We start from the raw sequence: 21,552 nt of genomic DNA, 5'->3' as shown, positions 1-21,552 counted from the left end.
GAAGTGCGGGGACACGCCTCCAACACCCCCAATCCCCCTTCCCTCCGAAAAGAGGCAGCCACACAGGCCCCGCCCACCCCGCCCCTGCTCTCGGCCCAAGAGGCTCGGGCCTGGCCGTTAGGCCCCAAGTCCATCCGCTTCCCCCGCGGGGTCTCGGGCAAGGAAGGCCTCGCTCTGAGGCTGGTGGACCCTGGCTCAGCTCAGTAGAGGGAGCGCCCCAAGCCCTGTGGAGTGAAGGACGGGACCCTCGTGGGGACCGAGGGGCTCCACACTCCAGAATGGCGGCCACACGTACCCCGCCCCTGACGTCGGCCTGGGAGCCTCCGGGCAGGTCTCAAGACGGAGGGGCTCCCTCAGTGCGAACGCGGACGGACGGACGGACGGACGCGGGAGACTCAGGGAGGAGGGGGCCTTGTTCTGAGGGGCTGGCCGCAGGTCAGCAGAGGGGGGATTTCCAGGGCACGGGAGGAGTCAGGGTGAGGACCGTCCTCCCCGTCGCAAGGGCACCTCAGAACCCCTCCCCTGTTGCCAGCCGCTTCCTTCTGGCCACACACGGAGAAGGGAGGGCTGCTGTGTGAGAGGGGAGGTGCAGGCCAGCAGAAGGCGCGTCCCTGAGCACTCCCAAGAGTCAGCCCAAGCCCTTGAGTGAGGACCAGTGGGGCCGCCAACCACAGGGCCTCGACCTGTCTGCCGCACGCTGCAGGCTTGGTAAAACTCGGCCACATGCGGCCGCGTGGTCACCCTCACTGCCTCCTAATGAGACTCAAGGAGGTGCCCGCACTGGTGCGAGCAGATGGCCCTCGGGGCAAGAGAGGAGCTCCAGGCTGCACCGGCCGTCCAGGGAGGACCCCGAGTGAGGACTAAGGGAGCCACCCACCCCGAAGAGAAGGGACGAGAGAGAATATGGCCTGTCCCCTCCTGCCAACCCTTAAACTCCCAAGGAAGGACTGTCAGGCTGAGACTGCCCATAATTTCCTCTGCCAGGTCCAAGGGAGGTTAGAGCTTTGTTCTGAAGGGGCCATCACCAGGCAGCAGAAGGGAGGGTCCCAGGACCCTTCGGTGGTGGGCTGAACGCTCCCTCCTTTCCTCCTCCTGGGTGTCATGGAAGATGGTGGTGTCAACTTCAGAGCAGCAGACGGGATGGGGTGGGGGGGGGTGGGGGAGTCTTGCCAGCAACTGTCATCCTGACTCTGAATGGGAACCGCGAGGACCTACCTCCCCTGCCAGCCCCCACTGTCACCCCCGTCCCGCCCAGGCAGGGCTGGCTGGCTGTGCCCCAAGGCTCACTCTACCGTCCTCCACAGGGGTCTCAGGGGACAGGCTGAGAAGGAGAACAGGAGCCCTGTGGGTCCTCGAGCAGCGCCCTCAAGGACCCTGCAGAGGCGGCCTTGGTGAAAGCCAGGGAGGAATCTCCCCGCTGAAGGTGCTCACAGCATCTCCTTGTCCCTCCCCCAGGTGCCCTCATTGCCTGCCTTCCTGCCCACACTCCCGCCTGCTGGCCCTGACCTGTGTCATCATGCCTCGGGGCCAGAAGAGCAAGCGCCGTGCCCGCGAGAAACGCCACCAGACCCGGGGGGAGACTCAGAGTCTCAAGGGTGCCCAGGCCACTGAGGCGGCGGTGGCGGCGGCAGCAGCAGAGATAGAAGAGTCGCCCTCCTCCCCCTCTTCTGTTTCTCAGGGTACTCCCCCGAGCTCCCGTGCTGCTGGCACTCGCCAGGAGCCTCAGGGAGCCCCAGCCACTAGCTCTCGTGATGCAGGGGTTTCATGCCCAGGATATGAAGAGGGTGCCCGGGCGAGCCAAGATGAGGAAAGCGCAAGTACCTCCCAGGCAGCACCTTCCACTCACAGCACTTGGAGAGATCCTCTGTCCAGGAAGGCCAGCAAGTTGGTGGAGTTCCTGCTGGAGAAGTACAAGATGAAGGAGCCCATCCCGCAGGCAGCAATGCTGAAGATTGTCAACAAGAAGTACAAGAAGCACTTCCCCGAGATCCTCAGGAGAGCCTCTGAGCGCATGGAGCTGGTCTTTGGCCTCGAGCTGAAGGAAGTCGACCCCAGCCGTCACTCCTACGCCCTCATCAGCAAGCTGGCCCTCCCCAGCGAGGGAAGTCCGAGTGATGAGTCGGGGCTGCCCAAGTCCGGTCTCCTGATGATTCTCCTGGGCACGATCTTCAAGAAGGGCAACCGTGCCACCGAGGAGGAGATCTGGGAACTCCTCAATGCGGTGGGTTTGTATGCTGGGAGGAGGCACTTGATCTTTGGGGAGCCCAGGAGGCTCATCAGCGAAGATTTCGTGCAGCAGAAGTACCTGACGTACCGCCAGGTGCCCAACAGCGATCCTCCGCGCTATGAGTTCCTGTGGGGCCCGAGAGCCCACGCTGAAACCAGCAAGATGAAAGTGCTGGAGTTTGTGGCCAAGGTCACTGGTACCGTCCCCAGTGCCTTCCCAGATCTCTATGAGGAGGCTCTGAAAGATGAGGAAGAGAGAGCAGGCGTGAGAGCCGCGGCCAGGGCTGCAGCTCTTGCTCAGCGCAGTGCACTTCCAGGGCCAAGGCCCCGCAGCTCCTCCCACATCTAGGGAGGGAGGCCGCGGGCAGTTTGTTCACTTTGTTTTGGAAGAGAGCAGTCAAGCTCCTAAAGAGTGCAGAGTAGTAGGGGTGGAGGGAGCAAAGTGTAGATCTTATTTACCTTCCTGTTTTAAACTAGTAACTTCTATTTATTATTTATTGATTTATTTAGGTTTTTTCAAATGTTTTTTTCTTGTAAAAGATAGTGTGTTTTCTTAAGAATATGAATTCGTGCATGACACTGCTTGCATATTTATTGCTGTTTAAAGAGTTCTAAAGTTACAGTTTGGGTATATGTAAAAGAATTCACGAACCATCTATATTTTCTGTATGATCCACAAGTAGAAAACATGGCACTGCAATAGAGATTTTCATGGAAACGTGAAAGACGACCACAGAAGATATTTAGAAAGAAAAAATGGAGAAAACATAGAGTAAAAGGTATTTAATTCGTGGTTTGCCTTATTTCTTTTAAACTTTCTCATTTGTGAGTATTTGTTTCTTTTGTCCTAGTGCACTGCATATTCTCTGCTACCTACTGGATTAAAAATAAACTCTGATGGGAGGGTGGTATTTTGGGGGTTCATAATAATCACATCATAACTGCCATTCATCAAAAACCCAATATTTCTTAATGAGTATGCCACTGCTTTATATGTAGTACATAACATTCCAACATTCATGCAGGATAGGATTTAGCAGACTCCCTTTATAGGTGAATAACTTGCAAATTTCTCAAGTTCACAAGACTGATTAAGTGACCTTGCTGGGTCTAGTCCCCTGGTCGGGAATAGTCTAGAGCCTACACTCTTCCACTCCTCCCAGCCTAAGCCAGACCTTATGTCTTTTAATTCATTTTTCTTCTCACCACTCCAAAAGGTATCTCATGGGATAAAAGGGGCCCTGTTCCCAAAGCACTGTTTTGGAACACAGTAATAGTAACGCTGAATAAGTGAATGGTATGAATAAAAAAAAAATATTCGGTGACAATGGGGTCTTCTACATATGCAATGCCAGATAACCTGAAAAGATCAGCATCTCCTCATTTACTCTTCAAGTTTCTCAGGGACATAAAAGCCTTGGTTTAAGAGCTGTGTCCTCAGGTCAGTGGAGTGAGGAGTCTGAGCCTCTGATAGTTATTCAAGGTGAGGACCTTAGAAGAGAAGGGGGCCCCACAAAGTATACCCTGCTTTCTCCCTTGTGTGGCCATGGGCAGAGCTGTCTGTCTGAAGGTACCCCTTCTTTTCCTCCGGGGCAAGGGTGGAGAGGTTCTCAGGGAGGTGAGTTCCTTGGTCTTGTGGCACCATCTCCAATCCTGCCCAAGTAGGAGATCCTAACGGGCCTTAATTTGATTCAGGGTGAGGACACTGGGTGCTGATGAGTGGACTCCCCATAACAAAGGGGACCACACAGAGGCCCCTGGCAGGGGTAGCCAGGGAATAGGTCTCTTACCTCCCCTTCTGGCGTCTCAGGAAGGTGAAAGCCTTGGCCTGAGGCTGGCAGACAGACAGTCAGTAGGGAGGCTGGAGTCCCATATGCTACCTGAAGTCAAGGTAAGAAACCTGAGTTAGGACTGAGGGGCCACTGACTCCAGAAGAGTGGGGCCTTGTAAAATCCTGCTCCTCAGAAGACCCCAACAGCTTTGGACAGATCTGGTTCATCCTGACTTCCAATTCAGAAATTCCAAGAAGGCAATGCCTTTGTTCTTAGGAGCACAGCTTCAGGGGAGTGGAGGGTGGAGTACTGGGTCTGGTCAGGCATCACGATGAGGACCCTGAATGAGGAGCAAGGGGACCACTCACTCCAGAACAGAGGAGAATGCAGAGTCCCACCCCTGATGTCAGCCCCAGGTGGCCCAGGACAAAGCTTTCTGGCTGCCGTGCCCCCTCTTTCCACTGGGAGTGGTCTCAGGGAGGCGAGGGCCTTGGTCTATTGGGAACAGCCTCACTCGGTAGAGACTGGAAATCTAGTGACTCTAAATGAGGATAAAGGGACTCCACCTAGAACAGAGCCCTGCCACTGGATACCTCCCCTCGGCAAATCCAGGAATGTTGGCATGATGCGCCCCACACGTTTCCTTTTAGAGCGTCTCAGGTAGATGAGGCACTTGGTCTCAGGGGCCAGCCTCACGTTAGCACAGGGAGGAATTCCAGGTCCTGCCAAGAGTCAAGCAGAGGACCATGAGGACTGAGGGAACCACCCAAATCATAAAAGTGGGGACGCCACAGAATCCCTCCCTTACTGTCGGCCATGAGTGACCACAGGCAGTCATGCCCACGTGAGGCAACCCTCACATCCTCCCAGGTGGTCTCAGGGAATTAAAGGCTGTAGTATGAGAGGACAGGCCTCTCTAGGTCACGGGAAGAGTCAGTGTAAGGACTCTCAGTGAGGACCAAGGGGAACGCCCGACCGAAAAGAGAGAGGAACACATAGCCCCACCGCCCTTTCGGCCCTGGGAAGCCCCAGGCAGGGGTAGTTCGATGTGTCACCCACTTGCTTCCAGCTCTGGAGGACTCAGGTCAGTAGAGGGAAGAGTCCCAGATCCTGACAGAGTGAGGACTATTGAGGTCACAAACCCCAGAAGAGTGGAGCCCGGAGAATCTTGCCCTCTGCTGTTAGTCCTCAGAAGCCCCTCAGAAAGAGCTGTGGCTACATGTGGCCTACTGTGACTTCTACTTCTGGGGACTCAGGCTGGTGAGGACTTTGCTCTGAGGCTGGCTGACTCAGCATAGGGGAAATTTCCAGGTTGTGCTAGGAGTTGGGGTGAGGACCGAAGGCTGGAGTGGAGCATGAAAACCATAACAATGGGGGCAGCACATCATCTCTCCCCTGCTGTCAGTCCTGGGAGACGCCTGGATAGATGTCAGGCCGAGCAGAGGCAACCCTTAACTCCTCCCAGGGTGACAGAGAAGTGAGGACAGTTAATAGGTGAAGAGAGCGAGAAATTATAGGTCTTCCCAGGAGTCAAACGGAGGAGCCTGAGCGAGGACTGGTGCGGCCAACCATAATAAGGCCTGGATTTGCCTGCCACAGCTTTCTGCCTTCAGAGACCACAGGTAGATGTGGGAAATCAGGCTACCCTCACTTTCTTCTGTTGGGTCTCAGAGAGCTGTGGGCCTTTCTACGAGCACATGTCCTCAGGTAAAGAGAGAGGAGCCACAGGCCTTCCCAGGAGTCAAACTGAGAACGCTGAGTGACGACTAAGGGGAACATGCCCCGCCCCCTGAGCTGTGGGGACGACAAAGAGTCTAGCCTTGCCCCTGCTTTCAGCACTTGAAGGCTCAGGACAGGGCAGTCGGGCCGAGGCTCCTTTACATCAGGTCTAAGGGAGATGAGATCCTTAGCCTGAAGGTAAAGCCATTAGAGGGCAGAAGGGTGGGTCCCAGGCCCTACATGAAGCCAACTGAGAGCACTGAATAGGGACTGAGGACCCAGTGATCCCAGGATAGAAAGGACTCCACAGAGCTGTCAGCACTGTGTTTCCCCCCTGTCAGGGCGGTGAGCTGGGGCACCCCTCACTTCCTCCTCATGGGTCCCCGGGACCACTGAGGTGTCAATTGCAGAGCAACAGAGAGGAGGAAGCCCAGGCCCTGGCTGCCATCCACCTAAAGATCCTGAAGATGAACTGAGCAGACTCCCCGCCCTAGAACACGGAAGGTCCCACTGGCAGCCCCTTCTGTCACCCCAGGGACACTCAGGTAGGCTGGCAGCCTGTAGCCCAAGGCTCACTCTACCGTCCTCCGCAGGGGTCTCAGGGGACAGGCTGAGCAGGAGAACAGGAGCCCTGTGGGTCCTCGAGCACTGCCCTCAAGGACCCTGCAGAGGCGGCCTTGGTGAAAGCCAGGGAGGAATCTCCCCGCTGAAGGTGCTCACAGCATCTCCTTGTCCCTCCCCCAGCTGCCCTCATTGCCTGCCTTCCTGCCCACACTCCCGCCTGCTGGCCCTGACCTGTGTCATCGTGCCTCGGGGCCGGAAGAGCAAGTGCCGTGCCCGCGAGAAACGCCACCAGGCCCGGGGGGAGACACAGAGTCTCAAGGGTGCCCAGGCCACTGAGGCGGCGGTGGAGGCGGCGGCAGCAGAGATAAAAGAGTCGCCCTCCTCCCCCGCTTCTGTTTCTCGGGGTACTCCCCCAAGCTCCCGTGCTGCTGGCACTCGCCAGGAGCCTCAGGGAGCCCCAGCCACTAGCTCTCGTGATGCAGGGGTTTCATGCCCAGGATATGAAGAGGGTGCCCGGGCGAGCCAAGATGAGGATAGCGAGTCACAGATGAGCGGGCCTGCCCCATCCTGGACGGTTCGTCTTTCCCTCCCCTACCTGGACACTGGTGGTTGGAGCATGCCCAGAGATCCTCCCTCTCGTGGTCAAGGACCACTGCTAGGTTTCCAGCCGTACCAGGACGAAGCAAGACAAAACTGCCAGCACAGGTTGACGCAGGCGCACCAAGACCTAAAAGGTGACTCAAAGTAACCCAGGGTTCATTATGCCTCATTTGTAATAACTTAGCATTGCGGCTTTTGCTTCCCCGCCCCACCCCATGGGTTCTGCTTGGGTGCTTATGGGTAAGTGCCTGCATACTAGCAGGAAAGTTATATAACCTAAAGCTGTCAATCGATTTGTCAGTCAAATAACACAGGACACAGGGAGGGACCACCATTCTACAAAACACGGCCCTACCCCATTGCGGGGCTGCTTCTGGTTTCCAGACAGCCCGCTCTCCTGCTTTCTCGGGAGTGTACTTTTGCTCTGCTTAACTGAACTCTTGCTACTTAAAACTGCTCTACGCCTCTCGATTGAATTCTTCCTCTTTGGGAGGGCAAGAACCAAGGAAATCGCCATTCTGCTGGTGACAGTATGGATCACACATTCATTACTTTTATCAGGTACAAGGCAAAGTTTTGATATTTTATAAAACAAATTTAGAAACCTTCCATTTTTTTTATGACCTCGAACAAGAAAACACAGCAATGGAAGAGGGATTTCCATGGAACTGTGAATAGACTCGGCAGTAAAATAATGTGGGTCCAGTAAAAAAGAAAAGAAAAAGAGTAAATGGTGGTACATTTTTGGTTTGTTTTATTCTTTTAGTGCTTCTTTTTGTAAAACTGAAAGATGTTTTCTTAGATTATTCAAGATTGTGAGAGAAATTAAACAATAATAAAGTAGACATCCTTATCGTTGCCACTCTTTTTCCCAACCATTAATTGAGCATCTACTCTTTGGAAGGCTCCATGGCAGAACTGGGGATGGTAAGAAAAAGAAGACTGAGCCACTGTCGATAGAACTTTAGAGCCTAGGAGCTGCCGCCATATCAAGAAGATGGTGAGACACACTCTAAGACCTAAATAAATGACAAGTTAAAACAAGGGGTGAGAAAGAGAGGAGGTTCCAGATGAGAGCAGTCAAGTGTAAGTGCTGTTTTTGCTCACAGATGACCTAATTGTCTATGTAGGAAATCTCAAATAATCAACAACAAGAAAACTCCTGGTATTAATAAGCCAAGGTTAATACTCAACAGTCAATTGTTTTCCAATAAACAAATGGAATTTGCAATTGAAAAACCTAATGCCATTTACATTAGCACCAAAAAAAGATTGATTATAAATAATTCTTAAAAATATACGTATAAGATTTATATGAGAAATGCAAACATCACTGAAAAAAATTAAAGAAGATCTAAATAAATAGAGAAACACTCCATGTTCATGCATAGGAGGATGCAAGATTGTTGAGATGTCAGTTACTCCCAACTTGATTTATACACTCAATACAATTCTGCTCAAAACTCCAGCAAGTTATTTTGTAGATGGCAACAAACAATCTAAAGTTTATATAAAAAATGAAAAGATCCATAATAACCAACTCAAATCAATACCGAAGAAGATCAAAGTCAGAGAACTGATATTACTGGATTTCAAGACGGACTTTAAAGCTACAATAATCAAGACCACATACTATTAGCAAAAGAAGAGACAAATAGACCAAGGCACAGAATAGAAAACCTAGAAATAGACCCCTCATACAGTCAACTGATCTTTAACAAAGGAGCAAAGGCAATTCAATAGAGAAAGGAGTCTTTTAACTCACAGTGCTGGGACAACTAGACATCCGCATACAACAAAAAAGAACGTTGATACAGACTTTACATGTTTCAAAATAATTAACTCAAAATGGATCACAGACCTAAATAGAAAACTCAAAATTAAAAAAAAGCCCGGGCCTTCCCTCGTGGTCCAGTGGTTAAGACTGCACTTCCACGGCAGGGGGCATGGGTTTGATCCTTGGTCAGGGAACTAAGATCCTTCCTGCCATGCGGAGTGGGAAAACAAAACAAAACAAAACAAAAAAACAGAAGGAAATATAGGAGAAAATCTTGGGTTTGGCAACGAGATTTTAGACACAACACCAAAAGCACAATCCATGAAAGAGAAAAATGATAAGCTGAACTTCATTAAAATTAAAAACTTCTACTCTGTAAAAGGTACTATTAAGAGAATGAAAAGACAAGCCGCAGACTGGGAAAAAATAATTGTAAGACACATATCTGATAATAATCATGAATCAAAAATATACAATGAACTCTTAAAAAAGTCAACAATAAGAAAACAAAAACGTCAATTTAACAGTGGTGAAAAGAGCTGAACAGACGCCTCACCAAAAATATACACAGATGGCAAATAGCATACGAAAAGACGATCAACATCACATGTCTTCAGGGAGTTTGGGATTTAAACAACAATGAGATACCTATTAATATGGCTAAAACAAAAACAAACACCTGACAATACCAAATGCTGGCAAGGATGTGGACCAATAGGAACTCTCATTCAGTGCTAAAGGGAATGCAAAGTGATAGAGACACACTGTCTGGAAACTGTCTGGAAGTTTCTTTTAAGCTAAACATAATCTTATCATATGATCTAGCAATTAAACGCCTAGGTATTTACTCAAAAGCGTTGAAAACTCACGTCCATCCAAAAGCCTTCAAACCAATGTTAAGAGTACACTAATTCGGGGCTTCCCTGGTGGTGCAGTGGTTGAGAATCTGCCTGCCAATGCAGGGCACACGGGTTCGAGCCCTGGTCTGGGAAGATCCCACATGCCGTGGAGCAACTAGTCCCGTGAGCCACAATTACTGAGCCTGCGCGTCTGGAGCCTGTGCTCCGCCACAAGAGAGGCCGCGATAATGAGAGGCCCGTGCACCGCGATGAAGAGTGGCCCCCACTTGCCACAACTAGAGAAAGCCCTCGCACAGAAACGAAGACCCAACACAGCCATAAATAAATAAATAAATAAAATTAAAAAAAAAAAAAAAAAGAGTACACTAATTCATAGTTGCCAAAAACTGAAATCAACCAAGATGACCTTTAGCAGATGAATGGGTAAACAAACTGTGGTAGTCCACATGGTGGAATGCTATTCAGCCATGAAGAGAAATGACATTTCAAACCACAAACAGATATAGAGAAACTTAAATGTATATTGATTAGCAAAAGGAGCTAGTTTAAAAAGCCTACATATTGAGTTATTTGTAGTGAGGTGGATGGACCTAGAGTCTCTCATACAGAGTGAAGTAAGTCAGAAAGAGAAAAACAAATACCGTATGCTAACACATACATATGGAATCTAAGAAAAAAAAAATATGGTCATGAAGAACCTAGGGGCAAGATGAGAATAAAGATGCAGACCTACTAGAGAATGGACCTGAGGATACGGGGAGGGGGAAGGGTAAGCTGGGACAAAGTGAGAGAGTGGCATGGACATATATACACTACCAAATGTCAAACAGAGAGCTAGTGGGAAGCAGTCGCTTAGCACAGGGAGATCAGCTCGGTGCTTTGTGACCACCTAGAGGGGTGGGATAGGGAGGGTGGGAGGGAGGGAGATGCTAGAGGGAAGAGATATGGGGATATATGTATAACTGATTCACTTTGTTATAAAGCAGAAACTAACACACCATTGTAAAGCAATTCTACTCCAATAAAGATGTTAAAAAAAATCAAAAAAAAGGAAAAAAAGAGAAAATACACCATAGACTAAAGCAATAATATAAAAAACATACCTAGAAAGAAACCATACAAAAATGTATATAATCTACATGGAGGCAACAAGAAGAATTTCCTGACTGACTTAGGAAAAAGAAGTCTCAACCAGAATAGTATGTTATGTGTATTCGTGAGGCACAGATATTGTAAGAACATCGATTTTCCTTAATTCATTTACAGATTTAGTACCTTATCCATAGCAGCTGATGACAATCAAACATGGGCTACTGTTTCCTGTACCCAAATTCAACCATGGAAAAATTACAGAAGGAATAAAGAGAAAACATTAACAAAAGCAAAAACACAAAACTAAATAATCCATGAGGGACAATAAGTCTCCGCTGAACTAGAACCTGAGTGTGGGCAGGTAGGGGGATGCCCTGAATTCGAGACAGGTCTGTAGCCTGCAAGAGAGGCAGATGACAGGATTGATTAGAGAAAAGCCTTTAAACTTGAGCCCTTGATTCTTCCACTGTGCTCTGGGACCATGAATCTCTACTGCTTCACTGAAGGAACCTGAGGCAGCATTTCAGAGCCCACATGCCAGGAGCATGGGACACCAAAGATTGGGCTGGATGTGGCAGTATGGTCCACAGGCTGTGAGATAACCATCTGAAACTTTGTTAGTGGATGACAACTGGCCTTTTTAAATGATCATCTTAATAGACTATCACACACGGACTCAAATAGAAAAGCAAGTAACACAGTAGTTGTACAAAAGGACAGAAATTCATTTCTGAACTTTTGGGCAATGCCCCTGATGGCAACAAAGAGAGACCACAGTGAGAACTGTCAGGCTAAGGAGCCCCTTCACTAACTCCTCTGGGATTCTGTGGGGCGTGGTTGGGGACAGGGATGGATTCATACCAGAGAAGGATGGAATCGCAGGCCCTGCCAGCAGTCAATGTGAGGACGTTGAGTGAGACCTGACGGGCTCCAAACCCCAGAAGAGAGTCTCGCCTCCTTTCCCCTCAGCTCATCTTACCTGCACCAGCCATCTCTGGGAGGCTCCAGGCACAAGTGTCCAGATGAGATGTGCCTGCACTTCACACCAGCAGTCTCAGGGAGCTGATGTCTTTGATGCGAGGCCTTGGCCTCAGGTCGGCAGACGGGAGGTAGCCCAGGACCTACAGGGAGTCAAGAGAAGACACTGAGAGGGGATTGAGAGCAGCATCCACCATAGAACAGGGGGCCCCAAAGAGGCCTCACTGTCAGTCTCGGGGGACCCAGGCATGGCTGTGAGGCTCAGGCCCCCAGATACTTCCGGCTGGGGGTGCCGACAGAAATGAGAGCCAAGGTGTGACGCCTGCTGACTCAGCTCAGCAGAGGGAAAAGTTCCAGGACCTGCCAAGAGTCAATAAAAGGCCCACGTGCCAGTCCTGCGGGAAGCTCCCCAGGAACCACCCTGCACCTCCCGCCCCGCCCCGCCCCGCCCCAGCCGGGGTCGGCCCCGCCCCGGCCCAGACCCGCCTCTCCCCGCCCCTGCGGTCCTCCTGGAGCCCAGATGCGCATGACCGGAAGTGATGTCCTCCTAACCACGCTGTGGGGGCGAGGCCATTTTTGAGAGCTGCCGTCCCGCGAAGGTGAGCCGCGGGGGGAGTCCCACGTCTCGTCAGGTGTCAAGGTGTGAGGTGACCCCAGTTAGAAGTGCGGGGACACGCCTCCAACACCCCCAATCCCCCTTCCCTCCGAAAAGAGGCAGCCACACAGGCCCCGCCCACCCCGCCCCTGCTCTCGGCCCAAGAGGCTCGGGCCTGGCCGTTAGGCCCCAAGTCCATCCGCTTCCCCCGCGGGGTCTCGGGCAAGGAAGGCCTCGCTCTGAGGCTGGTGGACCCTGGCTCAGCTCAGTAGAGGGAGCGCCCCAAGCCCTGTGGAGTGAAGGACGGGACCCTCGTGGGGACCGAGGGGCTCCACACTCCAGAATGGCGGCCACACGTACCCCGCCCCTGACGTCGGCCTGGGAGCCTCCGGGCAGGTCTCAAGACGGAGGGGCTCCCTCAGTGCGAACGCGGACGGACGGACGGACGGACGCGGGAGACTCAGGGAGGAGGGGGCCTTGTTCTGAGGGGCTGGCCGCAGGTCAGCAGAGGGGGGATTTCCAGGGCACGGGAGGAGTCAGGGTGAGGACCGTCCTCCCCGTCGCAAGGGCACCTCAGAACCCCTCCCCTGTTGCCAGCCGCTTCCTTCTGGCCACACACGGAGAAGGGAGGGCTGCTGTGTGAGAGGGGAGGTGCAGGCCAGCAGAAGGCGCGTCCCTGAGCACTCCCAAGAGTCAGCCCAAGCCCTTGAGTGAGGACCAGTGGGGCCGCCAACCACAGGGCCTCGACCTGTCTGCCGCACGCTGCAGGCTTGGTAAAACTCGGCCACATGCGGCCGCGTGGTCACCCTCACTGCCTCCTAATGAGACTCAAGGAGGTGCCCGCACTGGTGCGAGCAGATGGCCCTCGGGGCAAGAGAGGAGCTCCAGGCTGCACCGGCCGTCCAGGGAGGACCCCGAGTGAGGACTAAGGGAGCCACCCACCCCGAAGAGAAGGGACGAGAGAGAATATGGCCTGTCCCCTCCTGCCAACCCTTAAACTCCCAAGGAAGGACTGTCAGGCTGAGACTGCCCATAATTTCCTCTGCCAGGTCCAAGGGAGGTTAGAGCTTTGTTCTGAAGGGGCCATCACCAGGCAGCAGAAGGGAGGGTCCCAGGACCCTTCGGTGGTGGGCTGAACGCTCCCTCCTTTCCTCCTCCTGGGTGTCATGGAAGATGGTGGTGTCAACTTCAGAGCAGCAGACGGGATGGGGTGGGGGGGGGGGTGGGGGAGTCTTGCCAGCAACTGTCATCCTGACTCTGAATGGGAACCGCGAGGACCTACCTCCCCTGCCAGCCCCCACTGTCACCCCCGTCCCGCCCAGGCAGGGCTGGCTGGCTGTGCCCCAAGGCTCACTCTACCGTCCTCCACAGGGGTCTCAGGGGACAGGCTGAGAAGGAGAACAGGAGCCCTGTGGGTCCTCGAGCAGCGCCCTCAAGGACCCTGCAGAGGCGGCCTTGGTGAAAGCCAGGGAGGAATCTCCCCGCTGAAGGTGCTCACAGCATCTCCTTGTCCCTCCCCCAGGTGCCCTCATTGCCTGCCTTCCTGCCCACACTCCCGCCTGCTGGCCCTGACCTGTGTCATCATGCCTCGGGGCCAGAAGAGCAAGCGCCGTGCCCGCGAGAAACGCCACCAGACCCGGGGGGAGACTCAGAGTCTCAAGGGTGCCCAGGCCACTGAGGCGGCGGTGGCGGCGGCAGCAGCAGAGATAGAAGAGTCGCCCTCCTCCCCCTCTTCTGTTTCTCAGGGTACTCCCCCGAGCTCCCGTGCTGCTGGCACTCGCCAGGAGCCTCAGGGAGCCCCAGCCACTAGCTCTCGTGATGCAGGGGTTTCATGCCCAGGATATGAAGAGGGTGCCCGGGCGAGCCAAGATGAGGAAAGCGCAAGTACCTCCCAGGCAGCACCTTCCACTCACAGCACTTGGAGAGATCCTCTGTCCAGGAAGGCCAGCAAGTTGGTGGAGTTCCTGCTGGAGAAGTACAAGATGAAGGAGCCCATCCCGCAGGCAGCAATGCTGAAGATTGTCAACAAGAAGTACAAGAAGCACTTCCCCGAGATCCTCAGGAGAGCCTCTGAGCGCATGGAGCTGGTCTTTGGCCTCGAGCTGAAGGAAGTCGACCCCAGCCGTCACTCCTACGCCCTCATCAGCAAGCTGGCCCTCCCCAGCGAGGGAAGTCCGAGTGATGAGTCGGGGCTGCCCAAGTCCGGTCTCCTGATGATTCTCCTGGGCACGATCTTCAAGAAGGGCAACCGTGCCACCGAGGAGGAGATCTGGGAACTCCTCAATGCGGTGGGTTTGTATGCTGGGAGGAGGCACTTGATCTTTGGGGAGCCCAGGAGGCTCATCAGCGAAGATTTCGTGCAGCAGAAGTACCTGACGTACCGCCAGGTGCCCAACAGCGATCCTCCGCGCTATGAGTTCCTGTGGGGCCCGAGAGCCCACGCTGAAACCAGCAAGATGAAAGTGCTGGAGTTTGTGGCCAAGGTCACTGGTACCGTCCCCAGTGCCTTCCCAGATCTCTATGAGGAGGCTCTGAAAGATGAGGAAGAGAGAGCAGGCGTGAGAGCCGCGGCCAGGGCTGCAGCTCTTGCTCAGCGCAGTGCACTTCCAGGGCCAAGGCCCCGCAGCTCCTCCCACATCTAGGGAGGGAGGCCGCGGGCAGTTTGTTCACTTTGTTTTGGAAGAGAGCAGTCAAGCTCCTAAAGAGTGCAGAGTAGTAGGGGTGGAGGGAGCAAAGTGTAGATCTTATTTACCTTCCTGTTTTAAACTAGTAACTTCTATTTATTATTTATTGATTTATTTAGGTTTTTTCAAATGTTTTTTTCTTGTAAAAGATAGTGTGTTTTCTTAAGAATATGAATTCGTGCATGACACTGCTTGCATATTTATTGCTGTTTAAAGAGTTCTAAAGTTACAGTTTGGGTATATGTAAAAGAATTCACGAACCATCTATATTTTCTGTATGATCCACAAGTAGAAAACATGGCACTGCAATAGAGATTTTCATGGAAACGTGAAAGACGACCACAGAAGATATTTAGAAAGAAAAAATGGAGAAAACATAGAGTAAAAGGTATTTAATTCGTGGTTTGCCTTATTTCTTTTAAACTTTCTCATTTGTGAGTATTTGTTTCTTTTGTCCTAGTGCACTGCATATTCTCTGCTACCTACTGGATTAAAAATAAACTCTGATGGGAGGGTGGTATTTTGGGGGTTCATAATAATCACATCATAACTGCCATTCATCAAAAACCCAATATTTCTTAATGAGTATGCCACTGCTTTATATGTAGTACATAACATTCCAACATTCATGCAGGATAGGATTTAGCAGACTCCCTTTATAGGTGAATAACTTGCAAATTTCTCAAGTTCACAAGACTGATTAAGTGACCTTGCTGGGTCTAGTCCCCTGGTCGGGAATAGTCTAGAGCCTACACTCTTCCACTCCTCCCAGCCTAAGCCAGACCTTATGTCTTTTAATTCATTTTTCTTCTCACCACTCCAAAAGGTATCTCATGGGATAAAAGGGGCCCTGTTCCCAAAGCACTGTTTTGGAACACAGTAATAGTAACGCTGAATAAGTGAATGGTATGAATAAAAAAAAAATATTCGGTGACAATGGGGTCTTCTACATATGCAATGCCAGATAACCTGAAAAGATCAGCATCTCCTCATTTACTCTTCAAGTTTCTCAGGGACATAAAAGCCTTGGTTTAAGAGCTGTGTCCTCAGGTCAGTGGAGTGAGGAGTCCGAGCCTCTGATAGTTATTCAAGGTGAGGACCTTAGAAGAGAAGGGGGCCCCACAAAGTATACCCTGCTTTCTCCCTTGTGTGGCCATGGGCAGAGCTGTCTGTCTGAAGGTACCCCTTCTTTTCCTCCGGGGCAAGGGTGGAGAGGTTCTCAGGGAGGTGAGTTCCTTGGTCTTGTGGCACCATCTCCAATCCTGCCCAAGTAGGAGATCCTAACGGGCCTTAATTTGATTCAGGGTGAGGACACTGGGTGCTGATGAGTGGACTCCCCATAACAAAGGGGACCACACAGAGGCCCCTGGCAGGGGTAGCCAGGGAATAGGTCTCTTACCTCCCCTTCTGGCGTCTCAGGAAGGTGAAAGCCTTGGCCTGAGGCTGGCAGACAGACAGTCAGTAGGGAGGCTGGAGTCCCATATGCTACCTGAAGTCAAGGTAAGAAACCTGAGTTAGGACTGAGGGGCCACTGACTCCAGAAGAGTGGGGCCTTGTAAAATCCTGCTCCTCAGAAGACCCCAACAGCTTTGGACAGATCTGGTTCATCCTGACTTCCAATTCAGAAATTCCAAGAAGGCAATGCCTTTGTTCTTAGGAGCACAGCTTCAGGGGAGTGGAGGGTGGAGTCCTGGGTCTGGTCAGGCATCACGATGAGGACCCTGAATGAGGAGCAAGGGGACCACTCACTCCAGAACAGAGGAGAATGCAGAGTCCCACCCCTGATGTCAGCCCCAGGTGGCCCAGGACAAAGCTTTCTGGCTGCCGTGCCCCCTCTTTCCACTGGGAGTGGTCTCAGGGAGGCGAGGGCCTTGGTCTATTGGGAACAGCCTCACTCGGTAGAGACTGGAAATCTAGTGACTCTAAATGAGGATAAAGGGACTCCACCTAGAACAGAGCCCTGCCACTGGATACCTCCCCTCGGCAAATCCAGGAATGTTGGCATGATGCGCCCCACACGTTTCCTTTTAGAGCGTCTCAGGTAGATGAGGCACTTGGTCTCAGGGGCCAGCCTCACGTTAGCACAGGGAGGAATTCCAGGTCCTGCCAAGAGTCAAGCAGAGGACCATGAGGACTGAGGGAACCACCCAAATCATAAAAGTGGGGACGCCACAGAATCCCTCCCTTACTGTCGGCCATGAGTGACCACAGGCAGTCATGCCCACGTGAGGCAACCCTCACATCCTCCCAGGTGGTCTCAGGGAATTAAAGGCTGTAGTATGAGAGGACAGGCCTCTCTAGGTCACGGGAAGAGTCAGTGTAAGGACTCTCAGTGAGGACCAAGGGGAACGCCCGACCGAAAAGAGAGAGGAACACATAGCCCCACCGCCCTTTCGGCCCTGGGAAGCCCCAGGCAGGGGTAGTTCGATGTGTCACCCACTTGCTTCCAGCTCTGGAGGACTCAGGTCAGTAGAGGGAAGAGTCCCAGATCCTGACAGAGTGAGGACTATTGAGGTCACAAACCCCAGAAGAGTGGAGCCCGGAGAATCTTGCCCTCTGCTGTTAGTCCTCAGAAGCCCCTCAGAAAGAGCTGTGGCTACATGTGGCCTACTGTGACTTCTACTTCTGGGGACTCAGGCTGGTGAGGACTTTGCTCTGAGGCTGGCTGACTCAGCATAGGGGAAATTTCCAGGTTGTGCTAGGAGTTGGGGTGAGGACCGAAGGCTGGAGTGGAGCATGAAAACCATAACAATGGGGGCAGCACATCATCTCTCCCCTGCTGTCAGTCCTGGGAGACGCCTGGATAGATGTCAGGCCGAGCAGAGGCAACCCTTAACTCCTCCCAGGGTGACAGAGAAGTGAGGACAGTTAATAGGTGAAGAGAGCGAGAAATTATAGGTCTTCCCAGGAGTCAAACGGAGGAGCCTGAGCGAGGACTGGTGCGGCCAACCATAATAAGGCCTGGATTTGCCTGCCACAGCTTTCTGCCTTCAGAGACCACAGGTAGATGTGGGAAATCAGGCTACCCTCACTTTCTTCTGTTGGGTCTCAGAGAGCTGTGGGCCTTTCTACGAGCACATGTCCTCAGGTAAAGAGAGAGGAGCCACAGGCCTTCCCAGGAGTCAAACTGAGAACGCTGAGTGACGACTAAGGGGAACATGCCCCGCCCCCTGAGCTGTGGGGACGACAAAGAGTCTAGCCTTGCCCCTGCTTTCAGCACTTGAAGGCTCAGGACAGGGCAGTCGGGCCGAGGCTCCTTTACATCAGGTCTAAGGGAGATGAGATCCTTAGCCTGAAGGTAAAGCCATTAGAGGGCAGAAGGGTGGGTCCCAGGCCCTACATGAAGCCAACTGAGAGCACTGAATAGGGACTGAGGACCCAGTGATCCCAGGATAGAAAGGACTCCACAGAGCTGTCAGCACTGTGTTTCCCCCCTGTCAGGGCGGTGAGCTGGGGCACCCCTCACTTCCTCCTCATGGGTCCCCGGGACCACTGAGGTGTCAATTGCAGAGCAACAGAGAGGAGGAAGCCCAGGCCCTGGCTGCCATCCACCTAAAGATCCTGAAGATGAACTGAGCAGACTCCCCGCCCTAGAACACGGAAGGTCCCACTGGCAGCCCCTTCTGTCACCCCAGGGACACTCAGGTAGGCTGGCAGCCTGTAGCCCAAGGCTCACTCTACCGTCCTCCGCAGGGGTCTCAGGGGACAGGCTGAGCAGGAGAACAGGAGCCCTGTGGGTCCTCGAGCACTGCCCTCAAGGACCCTGCAGAGGCGGCCTTGGTGAAAGCCAGGGAGGAATCTCCCCGCTGAAGGTGCTCACAGCATCTCCTTGTCCCTCCCCCAGCTGCCCTCATTGCCTGCCTTCCTGCCCACACTCCCGCCTGCTGGCCCTGACCTGTGTCATCGTGCCTCGGGGCCGGAAGAGCAAGTGCCGTGCCCGCGAGAAACGCCACCAGGCCCGGGGGGAGACACAGAGTCTCAAGGGTGCCCAGGCCACTGAGGCGGCGGTGGAGGCGGCGGCAGCAGAGATAAAAGAGTCGCCCTCCTCCCCCGCTTCTGTTTCTCGGGGTACTCCCCCAAGCTCCCGTGCTGCTGGCACTCGCCAGGAGCCTCAGGGAGCCCCAGCCACTAGCTCTCGTGATGCAGGGGTTTCATGCCCAGGATATGAAGAGGGTGCCCGGGCGAGCCAAGATGAGGATAGCGAGTCACAGATGAGCGGGCCTGCCCCATCCTGGACGGTTCGTCTTTCCCTCCCCTACCTGGACACTGGTGGTTGGAGCATGCCCAGAGATCCTCCCTCTCGTGGTCAAGGACCACTGCTAGGTTTCCAGCCGTACCAGGACGAAGCAAGACAAAACTGCCAGCACAGGTTGACGCAGGCGCACCAAGACCTAAAAGGTGACTCAAAGTAACCCAGGGTTCATTATGCCTCATTTGTAATAACTTAGCATTGCGGCTTTTGCTTCCCCGCCCCACCCCATGGGTTCTGCTTGGGTGCTTATGGGTAAGTGCCTGCATACTAGCAGGAAAGTTATATAACCTAAAGCTGTCAATCGATTTGTCAGTCAAATAACACAGGACACAGGGAGGGACCACCATTCTACAAAACACGGCCCTACCCCATTGCGGGGCTGCTTCTGGTTTCCAGACAGCCCGCTCTCCTGCTTTCTCGGGAGTGTACTTTTGCTCTGCTTAACTGAACTCTTGCTACTTAAAACTGCTCTACGCCTCTCGATTGAATTCTTCCTCTTTGGGAGGGCAAGAACCAAGGAAATCGCCATTCTGCTGGTGACAGTATGGATCACACATTCATTACTTTTATCAGGTACAAGGCAAAGTTTTGATATTTTATAAAACAAATTTAGAAACCTTCCATTTTTTTTATGACCTCGAACAAGAAAACACAGCAATGGAAGAGGGATTTCCATGGAACTGTGAATAGACTCGGCAGTAAAATAATGTGGGTCCAGTAAAAAAGAAAAGAAAAAGAGTAAATGGTGGTACATTTTTGGTTTGTTTTATTCTTTTAGTGCTTCTTTTTGTAAAACTGAAAGATGTTTTCTTAGATTATTCAAGATTGTGAGAGAAATTAAACAATAATAAAGTAGACATCCTTATCGTTGCCACTCTTTTTCCCAACCATTAATTGAGCATCTACTCTTTGGAAGGCTCCATGGCAGAACTGGGGATGGTAAGAAAAAGAAGACTGAGCCACTGTCGATAGAACTTTAGAGCCTAGGAGCTGCCGCCATATCAAGAAGATGGTGAGACACACTCTAAGACCTAAATAAATGACAAGTTAAAACAAGGGGTGAGAAAGAGAGGAGGTTCCAGATGAGAGCAGTCAAGTGTAAATGCTCTGAAGCAAGGAAGTTTGGCGCTTTGGGACACTGCAGTTCCCTTGAGGAGGTGATTTTCAGTTAGGCGGGATGGTGGGCTAAATGAGGCTGAGTGAATTGTGGTGGGGGAGGGTGGGACCCTTAGATGGTGGGCCTCAAAGTTTAGAGACTGAAGACTGGAATGGAAGATTACCCTGAATTTTTACTTTGGGATTGTGGGTAAAACAGAGAGAATCTCCACCCGGGGCAGGAATAAAATGGGTTCTGTGTTCCTGTCCCAGTGCAGGTGAACACAGTGCACAAACTAGGTGTTTTAATCCCATCGCCTCCAGGGAGTTTCTGAGAAACAAGGATGATACTTCCTTGAAGTGAGATGTCAAGAAGCCACTGTGATAGCACTCTTTGCACTGGGGTCAAAGGGCCAGAGGCCACTCCATTAAAGGGATGTTCTACTACTTATCTTAAGTGTAATCTGGGGAACTCCAAATGAAGGCTACATTTTTGGTGGTGGTGAAATTATAATGAAAATAGGGGTGGTCTGGATGAAAAGGCACCTGGGAGGGAAGTTGTTGGTCCTTGACGCAAATTCTAGAACCTCTGAGTAGCATCCAGCTGGGAGAGATTACTCTACACTCAAATGACATATTTACAAATGGGGAAATTTTACATAGTTTTACTGTCTAAGCAGTTTTGTTCGTTCCAAAGGTGCTGCGTATTTTCTGACATCTCATGAGATTAAAGAAAAAAATCCCAAAGAGTTGGTATTATGGTCTGGGGTCATAGTTATCATAGTAATAAATGCCATTCTTGAAAGACCATTGTTGCAAGTGCTTTACAAACGTCACGTATATTACAATAGCTCTACAAGATAGGGCTTATCAGACTCACTTTGCAGATGATGAACTTGCAATTTTCTCAAGTTCACAAGACTTGTGACAGAGCTGGGAATAGACCCTTGGTCTGAATTCGTCTAGAGGCCACACTGTTCCACTCTTCCCAGCCTGAGGCAGACCTAGTATCCTTTAATTCACTTGTCTCCTCACTACTTCAAACTGTATTTCAGGCAATTTTTTTAAAAAAAGCAAGCAAGCAAACAAAAAACCCTGTAGCCAAAGTACTATAAACAGTCCTGATGAAGGAAGGTTAATATAAGAATAAACCATAATTTGGGGATTGTCTGTGGGCTTCATTTATCTAGAGTCCTCCTGCCCCTCGCTCCAGGGTTCCTTGAAAGCTGACTGCCCTGGTCCCAGCACGTGTGTTCAGCTCCAGCACTTTCCCACGTTAGAGCTCCTTTCTCCTGAGACTTCCCCAGTGTGCCCTCAAGTCCAACTCTGGAATCTGTT

The 21,552-nt window shown here is 51.9% G+C and overlaps 2 pseudogenes; both read left to right on the top strand.

Moving 5' to 3' along the window:
• The first annotated feature begins 1,194 nt into the window (after positions 1-1,194).
• Positions 1,195-12,455, top strand: LOC133081736 (melanoma-associated antigen B6-like; annotated as a pseudogene).
• A 989-nt stretch (positions 12,456-13,444) lies between these two features.
• On the top strand, positions 13,445-19,279 carry LOC133081735 (melanoma-associated antigen B6-like; annotated as a pseudogene).
• Positions 19,280-21,552: the final 2,273 nt, after the last annotated feature.

This window comes from Eubalaena glacialis, chromosome X (assembly GCF_028564815.1).
Source record: "Eubalaena glacialis isolate mEubGla1 chromosome X, mEubGla1.1.hap2.+ XY, whole genome shotgun sequence".
Lineage (NCBI taxonomy): Eukaryota > Metazoa > Chordata > Mammalia > Artiodactyla > Balaenidae > Eubalaena > Eubalaena glacialis.
This window is presented reverse-complemented; position numbering and strand designations above follow the sequence as displayed.